A 15,517-nucleotide genomic window follows, 5' to 3' on the forward strand; every position below is an offset into this window, starting at 1 on the left:
TCAAATACATGAGACAATATCTTTTCTTTAATTTCTGTAAGTTACTAAAGGCTTTTATTAGGTTTCCATTTAGTAATAAATATTTATATTGTCAGGGACTTTTTTTATTATTTGGAAGCCTTACTAATGTGTCTCAGCATTTTCGTTGGAAGTTTATGTATGCATATTTATTTAATTTGAAAATGAGTATTACTTTTACATGGTCTATCATTTACTTTATTGTAGTGTTCTGCAACAAATCTTGCATATATAAGTTTTAATGTTGTGTGCTCTGTTGTTTTCAAAAAGTCTACGTGAGAAGTTAAAGATAGAAATAAGAGTGTTTTTGTCTTGTCTCGAACAATTTCAAAAGTCTTCCGGAATGTCATGACTCTGGGAGTGGTCTCGCTGGTGTATATGGGATCTCAAGTAACATTATTTCTGTTTGGGACCAATCTGAAAGAACTATATTTTGCCAACTGATGAGAAAATAGAAAAAAAATTGTGTACAAATCCAGGAAAGGTAGTAATGTGGAAAATCCAGTCTGCATTAATAATGTAAGGAAGAGAATACATGTGACATGGGGAAGGTGGACTGAGGTGGATTACCAGCCTTGTGGATTACCACAGCAGTTACCATTGGTGCTACTTTTGTCATTCAGCTTGACTTAATAGACATTGACGTCTACACCTGCTCATAAGCAGGAAACACATCACTAATGAAAATAACGTTCAACCATTACATTTTAATATTGTAGTCCTGAGTATATTCTGGGAGTCCTTATTATGAGAGTGTATCCTTAGAGTAAAACACAGTTAAATATCAAAACTCAAGATTTAAAAATAAATAAATGTCTTTTATTGCATTTTGACATCAGAGTTTGAAGGACATTTCAGATTGTAAGTTTTTTACTTAATGAAATGGCTACCATTATACTAACTGAGAAACTTTTTTTCAAATAGTATTTGAGTCTTTCGGTTGTTGGTTTTTTGGTTGTTTTTTTTTTTAAGTTCACTCAAGGACTGAATTAGGTCTAATCAGAGCAATTACACAGAAGAAATTAACAAAAGAATAATACTGCCACTCTGTAACAACTATAAATAGTAGCCTAAAATATGCTATTCTCTACTTGTACCAACTTTCCTTAACTGATCTTCAAAGAGATTCTCTCTTCACAAAATCTCACTTCTAAAATGTTTCTTTACAAATGAATGAGCCTCAGATCAAGCTGGTTAGTCTTTATCAGTCAGTAGTAATACATTAAAGCATTTAATATGTGTTATGTATATTGGCGTGTGAATTTGAAAATTTATTATTCAACAGAGTTAGCAGTAATGTCAAGTTTCTAAGCCTTTCCATTTGCCTTCCCAGTTTCCCAAATGGCAGGCTGCCTTGAATCAAACCAAAGGTTGTCTAGCCAAGGAGCCTGCAACCAGTGGTGGTCATACATGGATGGCAGGGAGCACTAGGAGGAGGTCAAGCAGATGTGATTCTTCACCCCTCCTGTACTCCCCCACTTACCAGCTATTTTCTGCAGAAGAGGGGGATTCCCTAAGCCTGTGTGCTTTGTCTGTTTAGTAATCTGTAACAGACGTTCCTTGCAAGTAATTGTCCATCTACCCCTTGAACCCAGGTAAACTTCATGCCTGCACAACATCCTTTGCCAACATCCTTGAGAGGGATATGTATGTATATAAAAACATGTCACTCTTAAACTGTAAACTCACTGATACCATGTAACTGGAGCTGTTGGATGCTACCTCAACATAAATATTCCACAATGATGTCCAAAGGTTCCTTTAGTCTTTCAAAATTATTCTGTAGTCACGGTTCAAATGTATTTGTTCAATCTTATTGATCATATCGATTCTAAAGAGTGAAGTGTCTCAGTTATTTTTGTGTGACTTTTTTTATTTAATCCTTTACTGAATGTTATACAAGCTACTTTTCACTAATATGTTTGGTTAAAAAAACCCAAAACTGCCCCCTGACCCCAAAAACCAAACAAAAAACCCAACAAAAAAACCCCAACACTACCTTCCTGTTTTCCCAGGTCCCTTTAGCTCTGCTGGGTTTTGGCATTTTGGTTTTTTTTTGGCTACCTTCATCTTTATTTTTTATGTTTTAAGTATTACATAATTGTCTAGTTGACTATCCCTTTTCCGATTTCCAGGATCAACATGTTATTCACAGCTTTTTGAGAAAGCATGCTGATGGCTTCTCTACAAATTCCAAAGCCAAGTGACTCTGTCCCATTCTCAAAGTAATCCCCTGTGTAACTGGCACAGTCCTAGATTTTTTGTGCTTTCAAATACTGAGACGTTGTGTCTGACATGCTTGCTAGTGGAAAAAAAGGTAAGCAAATGTACATTTGATACTAGGTTTCAGGCAGCACCTTAAGTTTCAGTTATGCTATTTCAGCTGCATTCATGTTGTGTCCCTATCCATCATGGCTATCTTAGTCATGCCTCAGTCCTATCCATTGCCTCACCCCAACAAAACAGGCAGTAACTAATTAGAGTGGTGTGTACTGTGCTAATTTTTCTTACCATAATTCTGGTAGGAAAAGATGAAAACAGGAATGAAAGGAAAGAATTTGGGACACAACAGTTACTCAGTGCAACTTCTCTATTTTTTTCACATATAGTCCAGATCTGAAATGCTCTTAGGAACAGCAGAATTGCGTGGAAAAAATGGAATGATGGGTGCAGCTCTAGGCATTTGAGATCAAATCAGCTGGGGAGCAGCTTCTGTAGATGACTGACTGCACAGTCTAACTCTACAGCCCTGGTGGAAGCACCTCTTTAAATTCAGGAGAAAAATTCTTGACAGAGTAATAACACTGTATAGTAGCTTCAGGGTAAGAGTTTGCTTGTGGAAAGATTAATGTGGGGCATTGGTAGTGGTGTTAAGAGAAATCCTTTTGTTTCTAAAAAGGGGTAGATAATAAGCACTATGGGAATACCAAAATTTGCACCTGTCTTGTCTTTGCAGTACCTGGCCTCTGGTGTTACAGATGGGGATTATGAGCTGTCATTTGTTAGCTTCTCATAAGTACTCAAAACTTTTTTAATGATGATGATGAAAGGTTTGGCTGAAGAAGCCAGGATTTTTGTTGAAAAGGTTTTGGTTTTGTTTTCATGGGAAAGTCTAGATAATCACAAAGCTGTTGCATCTGTTCTTTCAATTATCTCTAGCTAGGGTGATGGAGAAGGAATTCAGGAGGGTTGCTTCCATGTTCACTCCTGATAGCTGGTGTATGTTGTTGAAGTACTGTACTTGTTTAAAAAACAAAACGAAATAAACAAAACCTAGCATGTGAAAACGGAGGGCAATTTGTTTGCCAAAAGACGTTTCCAGAGGCTGAATGCTCAGGCTGCTTGAGTATTCATTTCACTCTTCTTTTGAGCTAGGCAATAAATCGTAGTAAGAAAAATAATAAGAATCATTTATGAGGAGAAATAAACTGCTGGGTTTCAAATTGAAGGGAGTGATTTAGTGCATGAAAGACCAGGTTCAAAGGCACTTGAAAAGTGGAGGTGTGAAAGCAGATGGCACAGCCTTTGGAAGAAATTTTGCATGTAATCCTACAGATATTGTGAAGTTGGTGGTTCCTTCCCTTTCAGCTGCAAAAGGATTCCTTGGGGGAACTCCATAATAACTCTACCCTGACACCCCATACAACAGTTCTCAGGTCTCATCTGAGTAACTCTGTTAGGTGGTTAGGGGAATTTCTGTGTAGTGGTGTAGATAATTAAACCAATCTGCGGCTTTATTGTCCAGTATGTAGCTCTGGTGTCTTTTGGTAGCACTTAGTTAACTTAAGAGTTTCTAGGTAGACATCTCTTGTTCTAGATGTTCTTCTAACTGTGACAAATACCCTTTAAACAGCATGACCATCTTTAACAAGGTGGGTGCTGTGCTAAGGTCATTTTGTTAGAAATCAGTATCCTCATGGTTTTGTGAATAGCTGGCATAGTACATACAATTTCTTAAATTTAAATTTTCAAATGTTTTATTTTCAGTATTTTTCTTTTACTTCTTGTGCCTGCATGTGAATGTAAAAAGGTCGCTATTTTTGAAACTTCAAAACATCTAAAATCTAAAATTGTTTTGTAAACAAATTTTGCTAACTCTGTGCAACTGACCTGGAACTTCCCTGCTGGCTGACATGACCAAAATGACTAGGTAGCCAAGGAGAGTCAGATAACTGAGTTGAGCCAAATTATCAGAGTCACTCGGTCATCATCTGTATTTCTTGGGGGAAAGGGCCAAATGCCAAATCATTTTTAACTTGCTAACTGGCAGGACAGTTAACCACTTATATGTGGGCTTTTAATATGTAAGCTGTTAATAGGGTTGCCCTTGCTTATCTTCTGAAAATCACTCTGATCTTCTGAGCTCTTCTGACTTGTGTGTGCATATTTGTCATCGGGCTTTTCAATGTAAGGTGTTCTGGGTAATCAAAAGTTAACAATAAAATAATTCCCGTTCTTGAGTCATCTGTGTAATGCCTTTTTGGCTTGGAATTCTTGTCTTTTAGTCAAAGTAAATTCTGTCATTGATCTCTTCTTGTTTGCGCTCTGTCAATATATGTAACTTTAAATAGTGCATTTACTTTTTTTAATTGCCTTTCTGCTTCAGAAAGTCATAGGCACCTTTCATGTAGAAAAAAACCTTGTGTTTAGGTGCCTGAAATAGCAGTACATTTTTTGATGCAACATAAATGTAGAATTAAGGTTTATAAGAATGTTTTGAAACTGTTTGCTGATATAAAACACTTCAGAGTACAGCCCAGATTTTCACCAAAAATCAAAGATAGATGGTCAAGGCAACAGTACCTCAACAAAATATTGTCAGAGGGTTTTTCAATTATGTTCCCTATTGTCATTAAGAATAAAACATTGAGTTATTTTTACAGCTAGGTGTTTACATGGATGAAAGATAACATAAAAGTGGAAGTAATTTACTACTTTGCTAACAAAGCATATCTAAAAATATTAGAACTTAAGGAACAAACCTGCACATCTTTGATGTGATAGAGGTGATCAGATTGAATGCCTGATATTTTGCAAATGTGAGAGACAGGTGAACCTGAACCTTGTGCAAACCCACTGTACGGAGGCGAAGCACAAGCGCAGGTCTTTGGGCAGCTGTCAACCCCACAGAAGCCTTCTGCTCTGCCGTGGTAAACCAAACGGTGGTGTTTATGTACTGCAGAGCAGCGCTGTATTCCTACTTAATTTAAAGCCTAAGAACATCTTTGAGGTGATGTCACGCCAGAAGAAGAGCAAAGTAAAATCAGCTGTTACTTTTGCGAGCTACTAGCACGTGTCTCTGTGTAGTTAAGGATTATTTATACATCTTCTTAGAATTAAGACTAAACAGAAGAAGAGACATTAACACCTAATGTTTGTATGGAACAGCACTAGTAAATAGTTGAAGGGGTTTTGCAGATTTTCATTTAGATAATAGGTACACTTACAGGGACTTTTGTGATTATTTTCTGAGACTGTGGTTGCTGTCCATTGTTTTAAGTAGGCACCCTTTATATTTTGTCATTATTGCCTCCTTTTCTATGAACTATGTATCTCTTACTAATGCATCTAATATTTCTAAAAACTACATTGGGAAGGTGCTTCTTTAAATTGGAAAAGAGACTTGCCATGCTGTTGAAGAAGAAAAAAAAAATCATAACATTTCTATAGTAAGGTTTGATATTTCATTACCTGAAACTGCTTACAAATTATAGGGGAATTTGGAAAATCAATAAATTAAAAGCTGCCCAAGTGTGAACAGAACCAACTTTTCTCTGCAGGATGTTTAAAAAAAGTTAACGATAATTTTAAAAACAATTATGTGAGCCTAAGTAGCATCATTAAGCAAGCCATACAAAGCTATAATTTACAAAGCTAGTGCTATACAAAAATGCCAGTGGATAATTTATAGATTGGGGCTGGCCTAAATTTCATGGTTAATACTTGGAAGAGTAGCAAAATACTAAGGTGATGTCATCATGAAAATCTGAAACCAGAGGAAAATCATTTTAACAACAGTTTTAAGAAAAAAAACTTTACTTTCCATTCTTCATTTTTCTTTAAATCTAATTCCCTAATAAAGTACGAGAGTATACTTACTTATGAAAGACTCCACACTGTCCTCTCTTTAATTAAACACTTACAAAAACTAATCTCCTAATCAAGCAATTAGATAATACCCAAAGAGAACCAGGAAGAAACACATCTTGCATAGGGCACAGCATGTGAACTTTTTAGCATGGATATTTTATACCCTGCTCTGACTCTGTCACGTACAGTGTGCTGTCTCCAGTAACAGTCTGTCATAGGCCATGGCTTCCTTGCAGTAAGGCACCTGTACCTTCCACTGATATTTTCTGCTGCAGGAGAAGGAAGGCATCTCTTTTCTCTTTTCTGCCATGTATTGAGGTTTAGAGGAGAAGGAGAAAATAATAGTCAGGTTACCTGAGGGGGGGTAACTGGCAATAGTGATAGTGCCAAATTGTCGTGGTTGGATCGTTCTGTTTACAAATGGTATTCCTGTGGTTTTTGTCAGGAGAATGATTGTATTTTAAAGTTATTCTAACAATTCATCATCTTGGATTTATTATTGCATGAGATTTTAATGTTCATGTCTCTTCTCCCAGGTAACAAGTGATAGGATGAGAGGAAATGGCCTCAAGTTGCGCCAGGGGAGGTTTAGACTGGATATTAGGACATTTTACTTCACTGAAAGGGTTATCAAGCACTGGAACAGGCTGCCCAGGGAAGTGGTTGAGTCGCCATCCCTGGAGATATTTAAAGGACGTTTGGATGAGGTGCTTAGGGACACGGTGTAGTGGTGGTCTTGGTAGTGTTAGGTTAATGGTTGGACTCGATGATCTTAAAGGTCTTTCCCAACCTATACAATTCTGTGATTCATTATTTCTATTCATATAGTGATAAGCACACTTTTGAAATCACAATAATAGAGAATGTTATACTTTCCGATGTATAGGCTTTTGAAATCTTTGAATGTTTTGATTCTAGTTCTTCTTTGTCATACAGACAGTGTGACTGGTGACAGACAGATTTTTAAACAAGCAGTTCCCATTGCCTTCAACAGGAAATATTAGGTATTGGAGTCTGAAAAAAAATGACCACATCATCAAAATAGTGGCCACATTATCAAAGTTTAAATAGATTATTGTTTTTTAAAAGTATATTGATAAATTAATTGGCAAATAATTGTTTCTCTATATGCATTTATCACACTGAGAGTAATGTTCTGCCCAGTGAGATCTTATTTCACAGTTGCTACCTATTCCTCTAATTTCCTAATTGAGTGAATTATACACCATGGACCAGTTTCAGCAATGAAGTCAAGATTGCCTGGAAGAATTTAACTTTGATGGTACTTGGGTTAAAAACAGTATTGATGTTATCATTCTGAGATCACAATCAGTGTTTATCTCAAAAAAATTGGTTTAATTTTCTGTAGGAGAAGTGGAATAGTGGGAGAAAAAAAAGAAAAGAGGTGTCAGTATTTTATTTGTTTACTAAAACATCCTCATTTCTCAGAATTCTCTTTTACAACACATCATAGTTGCTAAGGTAACCCATACCTAATACTAATATATTGGTTGAGGAGAGAATATAAACTTAATTGATAAACAGCAAAATGTCCTCTTCTGACTTTTTAACTGGAATATAAACTTACAAAGGGAATTTTTACTCATCTAAATTCAGTCAAATTATATTAAGTTTATGTTGATGTACTTGAAATGGCAACTTGTCTCCCCTCCCATTCCACAAGTGGTTTGTGCTCACACATCCTAATTTGTTCATTCAAATCCTCATGTTTGTACAGTGGGACTGCACAGATAATCTGAAAGATGCAAAACAGCTTCAAATTAAATAGTAAATAGAGGAATAAGGCTAAGAACATGATAATACTATCTTCTTGGCAATTAGGTATCTTAAATGTATAATCATTTACAAAAACAGGAAAGATTTTCTCCAAATACTAAATTGACTCTTTCTTCTGCAAAGCATGGCAGTCATCACAGCCAATTTACCCAACTTGTTTGACATTGCTTCCTAAGTGTAATTTATGCAGTACATCTCAATTACATTTCATTTTTGTTATTGAGAACCTTCAGAATGGGTTTCTATTCTTATTTAAACAAACAGATCATCTCATGGGGCTTCACTGTGCAGGGCAAGTGGAAGAAATCCCACCAGAAGTAGCCACACATCTCTTCAGTGAGTGTTCTTGACCAGTGTTTCCTTGCAAAGTTGCTTTTTTTTCCCCCCTTCTTTTTCCCCCTCTTCTGCAGCAGATTGTCTTATCTGTCCCTCATGCCCAGGAAAAAACATATTGAGATATATACTTAGTGATCAATGCTTGTAAATAATGCCTTTTTAATATCTTCTTAATTTATCTTCTTATTTGGCTTATTTGTGAAACAGTGCTTTGTCAAGCTTTCAAATGAGCATTTTCAATCATACGGTTTTGAAGCACAGTTTCTGTCTCAAGCAAAGGATAAACTTGTGGTTAGCCAGTATCTTTCAGTCTAGTAGGCTAGTGCAGCAAATAACTTTGTGTAACATGGAGTTCAACAGAATGAAAACAATGTCTGCAGTTCACAGAAAATCGTATTTTTTATAGGCTGGAAAATTCAGGTGGAACCAATGCCTCACACTTTGGCTCGTTATTTAAACTGATAATAAACCCCACATCTAACCACTTCCTAGATTGCAATGAATAGCAGCCTGTGAAACCACAATTAATTAAAGCTTAGAAAACCACAGTTTTTGATGTCTGTGTCCTGTAATTAGTTCCATATATTCTACATGAAATCATCAGAAACACCCAGTATTCCTGAATGAGTGAACAGGAAAACAAGAGACTGAGGGAGAAAAAACTTTAAATATAAGTACAAGCAATAAAAGTATGTTTCAGTGTGTAAATATTCATTTTCAACTGGGTGTTAAAAACCCTTTTATAAAAAGGGTACATGTGAGAAATAGAACGAGCGATGCCTCTGCAGAAGGCTTACCACTCTTTTAAAATTATGCCTTTGAAATAAAAAAAATACTTGCCTTCTTTAAATGGGCTAGGTAGAACAGTACTCTGTAAATGAGCTAAGATTAGTGCAGCGTCAGTGTGTGGCACTTCCTTTTTTTGTGCAGGTAAATATTTTGACTTTGTAGCTTCACAGCGTGGTGAATGTGCAAGAAGAGAGAAGTAATGTGAAAGGAGATGCCGCTGTGTGCACACGGAGGGAGATCCCTTTAAGTCAGTGCTACAGTGCTAGCAGTTCTGGTTGCAGGATTGGGGCCATAATCAGTGCCTGAACAGGCTCGTTTGAAACATTACAAGGAAGATTAATGGCCTGGCTGAGAACATAAGGCACCATGATTTTTCTATCATTTGTTACAGAGAGTGCCACCCTTACTCATATTATGTTAGCAAGCCCTAATTAATATAATTTTTTAAAAATATAAATCAAAAGACTTGGTCTAGTTGACCAGACCAGTTAGAGATAATTTCGGCCACATCTGTGGACAGTGACAGTGCTATAACCAAAGCTCTTCCAGGCTTACTGCAAGTCAATTGATTTACTAGCAGTCTTCAAGAGAATGAGATTTGCTCTACGACATGCTGAATTTGTTAATACTATGGGTTTATTACTTGGCAGGGATCATCTTTCCTTCTTTTTTTTACATGTGTCAAGGAAAGGGCTAAGAAGGAATTGTATTTGTAAAGGAAAATATTCTATATTTATGCATTATAATAAAAATAATTAGACTGTGTCCATGATTTTTTTTTTTTTTAATAACACCAAGAATCAGGCTGAGGCAGTTACTTCTAGCGGTGCCTTAAAATTCAACCTATTCTATTTTAATAGATTTGTTCATGCTGTAAGCAGCACAAAATTTCATGGGAGCCTACTAGAAATAGAATGAAGTAGTCTGCTTTCAAACCATCTTTGAAGGATCCATTTTAAATAGTGGCCACAGACGTTGAAAAAGTAGAGCATGGTAGAAATGCGTCTACTTTTATAGCTGATGCTAAAACTATCTTCTTAAATGGGTTATATTGAATACTATTTTGAGGCCTCAAAGCAATTGTAGATGATACTGCCAAGGGAACTACTGCTCCTGAGGAACCAACTTTATTAAAACCCTGTGACTCCCTACTTTTCTTCACGAGAAAGTAGTTAAATTAAAGTCCAAAACTGGAGTAGTTTCATTAATTTTCATATTCTCGTGTGACTTAAGGGCTTGTGGATTGACATGCAACAACAAAATACCCCGTATTTTTCTACCAAATATTTTATATTTAGGTATACAGGCATGCAGTTATTGCTTTTTATTACAGCATTAATAGAATAAATCTAAAGGGTTAAAACGTACAAATGGAGGTACGTACAAACATACAAATTACTGAGGAAAAAGGTGTATTAGAGTTTGGTTATGTATACAGCAGTTTGGGGCATAGCTAGTCAATAGCGCAGATTTTAGAATGATTTAGCATTAATTTGTTTCTGGAATTCAGCATTTCCCTCAGCATAATTTTACATGTTTTCTAGAAACAGTCAGGTTACCAGATAAATGGCGTGTAATGCAATCACAGAAATGCAAGGTTAGGAGGGAACTCAGTGGGAACTTCTCTGAGCCATTGTCCTGCTCTAAGCAGGGAGCAGATAGACCAAGCTTGTTCTTGCTAGATATTTGTACTGTTCCTGAAGTTCAGGGACGAATATGTCAGAGATTTCCCTGATCATCTGTTGTGCTGCTTTACATAGTATGGATTTTTTTTTCTAATACATAACATAAATCTTTCCTGTCATTGATGGACTAGGGAACAGCTGATCATCTGATGCTCTTTTATATGTTTGTTATCACATCTCCTGTCAGTCTAGTCTTGTCTAGATTAAAGAAACTTGTCTCACTCAATCTTTTATCATAGTTCATGTTTTCCTTTCCTTCTTGCTTTTTCTTTTGAATATTCTCTTTCTCTCTGCCTATATCTTACAAGTGCTGGCGGTAAATCTGGACACTGTATTTCAGCTGAGACCTCTCTGGCAGCTCAGTAGTCTAGCTTTATGGCGCTGTTCTAAATATATCTGAATGAGACCTACCTTTTTCATAGCAGGATCACATTGTCTGCTATTCATGTTTTGGTCCCCTGTAATGCTGTTTATTCTACTTCAGGACTTCTGTACTTACGATTTTGCATTTATGCTTTTAATGTTTTACTCCCAAATGCAAGGTTTTTTGGAATGTTTTTCTTAAATTTCTCTTATTAAGCATACTTTCCCAATTAATTTTGCCTTTTAGTTGTTGTGTACTCACATATACTATGCTTCTGTACATCATACGTATGGAAGTATAATGAGGTAACATGAGATGGGAATTAAGAGATATAGATAGTGGAAAATAGGTAGGTAGAAGCGATACAGCTGAACGCTGAGAGTATGTCAGGACAACGTTATGGTTATCAGTCTAGAGCTATAAAAGCTAGCTCACAAATCTTAAGTCTGACTTGTTCAAATGGTGTGAGAATCTTTATATGGGCAATGTAGCCATAGTCTCTACCATGCTTTTTGGGTTGTGACGTATATGTTACATATAAAGCAAATTTAAATATGACAAACAATACAAAATATTTTTCTTCACAAATCTTAAAATATGGTCAACCTCTGACATGTTTGATGACACCAAGAACTGATACATGAGGACAGAGCTAAGGTTCCTTCCCTACAAAGTAATGTTTTGTTCAAGGACTTTGTACCTTCAAGGCAGGACAAGCTCTGATTTGCAGTACAGGAATGTTGGGTGTGTTCCTTTTATTGTGATACGAAATGAACAGAAACCTGTTGTGGAATGCAATTTAACATGTATACTGAAGGATCAAATGAAAATTGCCTGTACTGTAGAAGTCATTTTCATCGCCCTTGCCAAATATACTTTCCAGTTGTAATAAACAGTCATTCCTAGTGTTTAATGTTTGATGAACCTCCTGTGAACCTACTGGGATAAGTAAACATTTTCTTAACAACATCTACCCATTTCTAACACCTAGAGGGAACTTAAAGGGCAGTTCATTCCCTGACTCCAAACACTTGCTGTTGTTCCATTTGGTTAAGCTTTTTATAAGTACTCACGTATTTTGAGTAAAATGAGTAATTTAAAAAAAGGTCTGCAAACATGATGTCCTTTAATTATGGCTGACCACATCCCCTGTCATAGAAGAATGTACAAAAACTTTTTTCTATTCAGAACAGCTGTACTTCTGTTGACTATTTATTCCTTATAAACTACTGTCTCAAGTAAGAACTAGAGCTTTGTGTATAGAACAAAAAAAAATCCTTCTGTAAATCATAAACATAGCAGATGCAAGTGTGTTTCCTGTATGAATTTTGGGTCTGTATATAAATGAAGTGGTTAAGAATCACAGTAACCCCATTTGCAATAAGATTTGAGCAAACATTCGTTGTACTATATCTATGTACTCACTGCAGTCTGATGGTGGGAATCTCTTTTTGTATTGACTCATTTGTGCACTGAGGCTTTTACATTACTGCTTGTCCAATTACAATGATATTCTTCCTTTTAGATGATATTTTTACATTTTAAGCATAATTCAGATTGTTCTGTTGCAAATCCTTCTCCTAACTGAAGTAAAAGCTATTCTACATTTCAGCCTACAACAGATGTGTATACAGGACTTGCATAGTATCAAAGTTTCAGTGAAAGAAGTTAATCTGTGATGGGATTGTTTTGGTTCTCCCTTTCTGCTAAAGTTCAGCTAAATCTTGGAGCCAGGGGTCTCTGTGCGGTAAATATGACTTTTGATGTGAACTGTAAGAAAATTTATTAGGATCTCATTATAAATACAGAGAAGCGAAATTCTCTTTCCTGCTTTCTCTCAGTATTTGATATATAATTCTTTATAAGGTGTCCCTTCTAGAAAGGAATTGCAGGTGTGACACAACATTCAGCAATATAGGACATTCTAGAAAATATCATTTAATGGACAGAAACATATCAATTGCAATGCTACTGTACTATATATAAAGAAGAAATAATCAGATTCATCCAATAGAATTAAGTGTTGGATAGGGTATATAATGATATTTATACATCACTATTATTGACCCTACACATTTTTGCATTTAAGATTATATTCACAAGATGAAGGTAAACGGTTTATTTATACCAGCATTTGAAAAACAATTCTTATTCAGCTGTATACTCATACATGCATTCAAGTATGTTTGGACATCCATGAAAGAATATTTGAGTGCAAAGTGTTGTTATTACTGTTATAAACAGTCATGAAGCACCCTAGTGCCTTAATCACAAGCACAATTCAAGCCAAAAAACCCCTCAAGTTACCTCAAGAGTTTATAGGTGAAATATAAAAAGGTGATAGTAGTACAGAAAACCATGAAGCAATGAAAGAATGAAGAAGTGATACAGAAAACCATGAAGCAATGAAAGAATGAGGAAGTAGTTTTAGAAGGGTCTCTGTAGAGTTCTACTTTAGCTCCTCAGCGAGAGCAGTAAGAGGAGAAAACAGCAAGTAATCAATACAGAGTTCTGCCCTGGAAATAGGTATGAGACTGCAGATGGCCTTTAACAATGAGAGATGATAAGATAAGCACAGGATAAACTTTAAATGTCCTTAAATACTGTGATGAGTAGTTTGTATAGTAAGGAAGAGTTGATAGGAAGGTGCTAAGATAGGGAGGACAGAGTTACTATTTAGGAAAATACTTGACGTTTTCAAAACAGCATCCAGGAATCAGAAGCAGTACCATGTGTGTGTTAACCTACTGTCCTGAACAGAGGTGTGTCAAGGCAGAAGCCTGCTGTGATTCAACCTACAAGTGATTCAACCAAACTTTTAGCAAATGCTTATAAAGGACACGCGTTCCATCACACGTTCAACACATTGAAATGATTCATTGCAGCTGTTAATTTGTTTAGGACAGTTCTGTGAATATAAAAAAAATGCTATCAGACTTGAAGACAATGATTTCTTAGATGTTGGGTTTTTTCCTTGTTTTAGCACCATACTGCAAGCAAAAGACACGTTGCAGGACTTTCTCCAACAGAGATTTATGAGATTGGGGTGAGAGAAACTGTACTTCAGTAAATTATTTTGGGACTTCATTTTGCCTATACACAGTCTATTTTAGTTCTTTTCAGCAGGTACTTTGTCTGTATACACACACACACACCCTTTGACTCTTTAAAATGTGTATATGGATATTGGTATTGCCCATGGTCTAAATTAGACTAAATATTTGCATTAAGCGTTCAAATAATACAAGAAAGAAAATTATCTACTGGGTTTTAACTTTTTTAAGTTGCAGTTATAGTCCTTCTATGTGCACATGCATGAGCTAAATAAACATGTAGTTAGTTTGAAATGTATTGCATATGTTTGGTTTGAGAATGTTAAAATGCAAGTTTCTCTGAAGTTCAGAAATCAAAATATTTTGCAGTTGTTACTAGGACACAAAAGGTAGACTTACCTTTTCTTATGGCATATATATATATATATACACATACACTTGTATGGAGTGGGGAGAGCTCCCTGTACATTTTGGTTAAAGTCTCATTTAGAAGAGAGAGCTGTATAAACAAGAGGATAGTACCCACTAAAAATTAAGGTTTTGGAAGTAGTTATGGTTTAGATATTACTCTGCTACACGTATACTTTATAGGAACAAAAACCCAGGGGTTATAAACCTAAAATTAGTTTGCATATCTACAGTAATCTGAAAGCAACAAAAAAGACAAGTTATTTGAGGAAGGGATTCTAGCTGAAAACTGACATACTGATTTCACTTTGAAACTTTTTACACCATGGAGATAGTATATGCCATAGCTTGTTTTATACTGTTAGATCTGATTCATTACAGACCAAGTGTTTGTTTTTAAATGCTCCCTGTTCAACTCAGTACATCAGGACATGCTTTCAGAATCAGGCTGAGTGTTTGGCCAGAGTCGTAATATGTCCGAGCCATGAGAGGTCTTGCATTTCTTTGAGTGTTCTGTCTGAACCTTATCATTCAGTACTACGGCCACAAATTCCTAGTGTAAGCAAATATAGTAAAAACCCATGGCAAAGGTAGAAAGGCATCAAAACTTGACTCCTCTTGCAGCTAGCAGGCTGAATCTCCAAGCTTTATGGATTCTAAGGTTTGCAGGGGTTGTACGCTTCATGGTTTGAGACCTCTGCAGTTGCCAGAGATGCTATTGACACAGCTTTCAAGCAGAATTGTTTATACCTCTTTTCTCCTTAATTAACTGAAGGAATAAATCAGTGAATGAAAGTTCTTGCCCAAAAGAATACAAGAATCATTACATCATTTTGTAGAATAACAAATACTTTCAGTAGAGGACAGGAGAGAGAAATTCAGTAATTTTGTAGTGCTTATGAAATCCTGATGAAGTAGCATGCACTGCTTTGGTGAGACTTACTAGATGCACTGAAAAAATCCATAATTCCATGCAA

The 15,517-nt window shown here is 35.9% G+C and overlaps 1 protein-coding gene across 1 annotated transcript in view; it reads left to right on the forward strand.

Moving 5' to 3' along the window:
• Nucleotides 1-15,517, forward strand: part of PDGFC (platelet derived growth factor C) — a 137,277-nt gene that overhangs the window by 105,445 nt on the left and 16,315 nt on the right. The window lies entirely within an intron of this gene.

This window comes from Mycteria americana, chromosome 4 (genome assembly GCF_035582795.1).
Source record: "Mycteria americana isolate JAX WOST 10 ecotype Jacksonville Zoo and Gardens chromosome 4, USCA_MyAme_1.0, whole genome shotgun sequence".
In the NCBI taxonomy this organism is placed as follows: Eukaryota; Metazoa; Chordata; class Aves; order Ciconiiformes; family Ciconiidae; genus Mycteria; species Mycteria americana.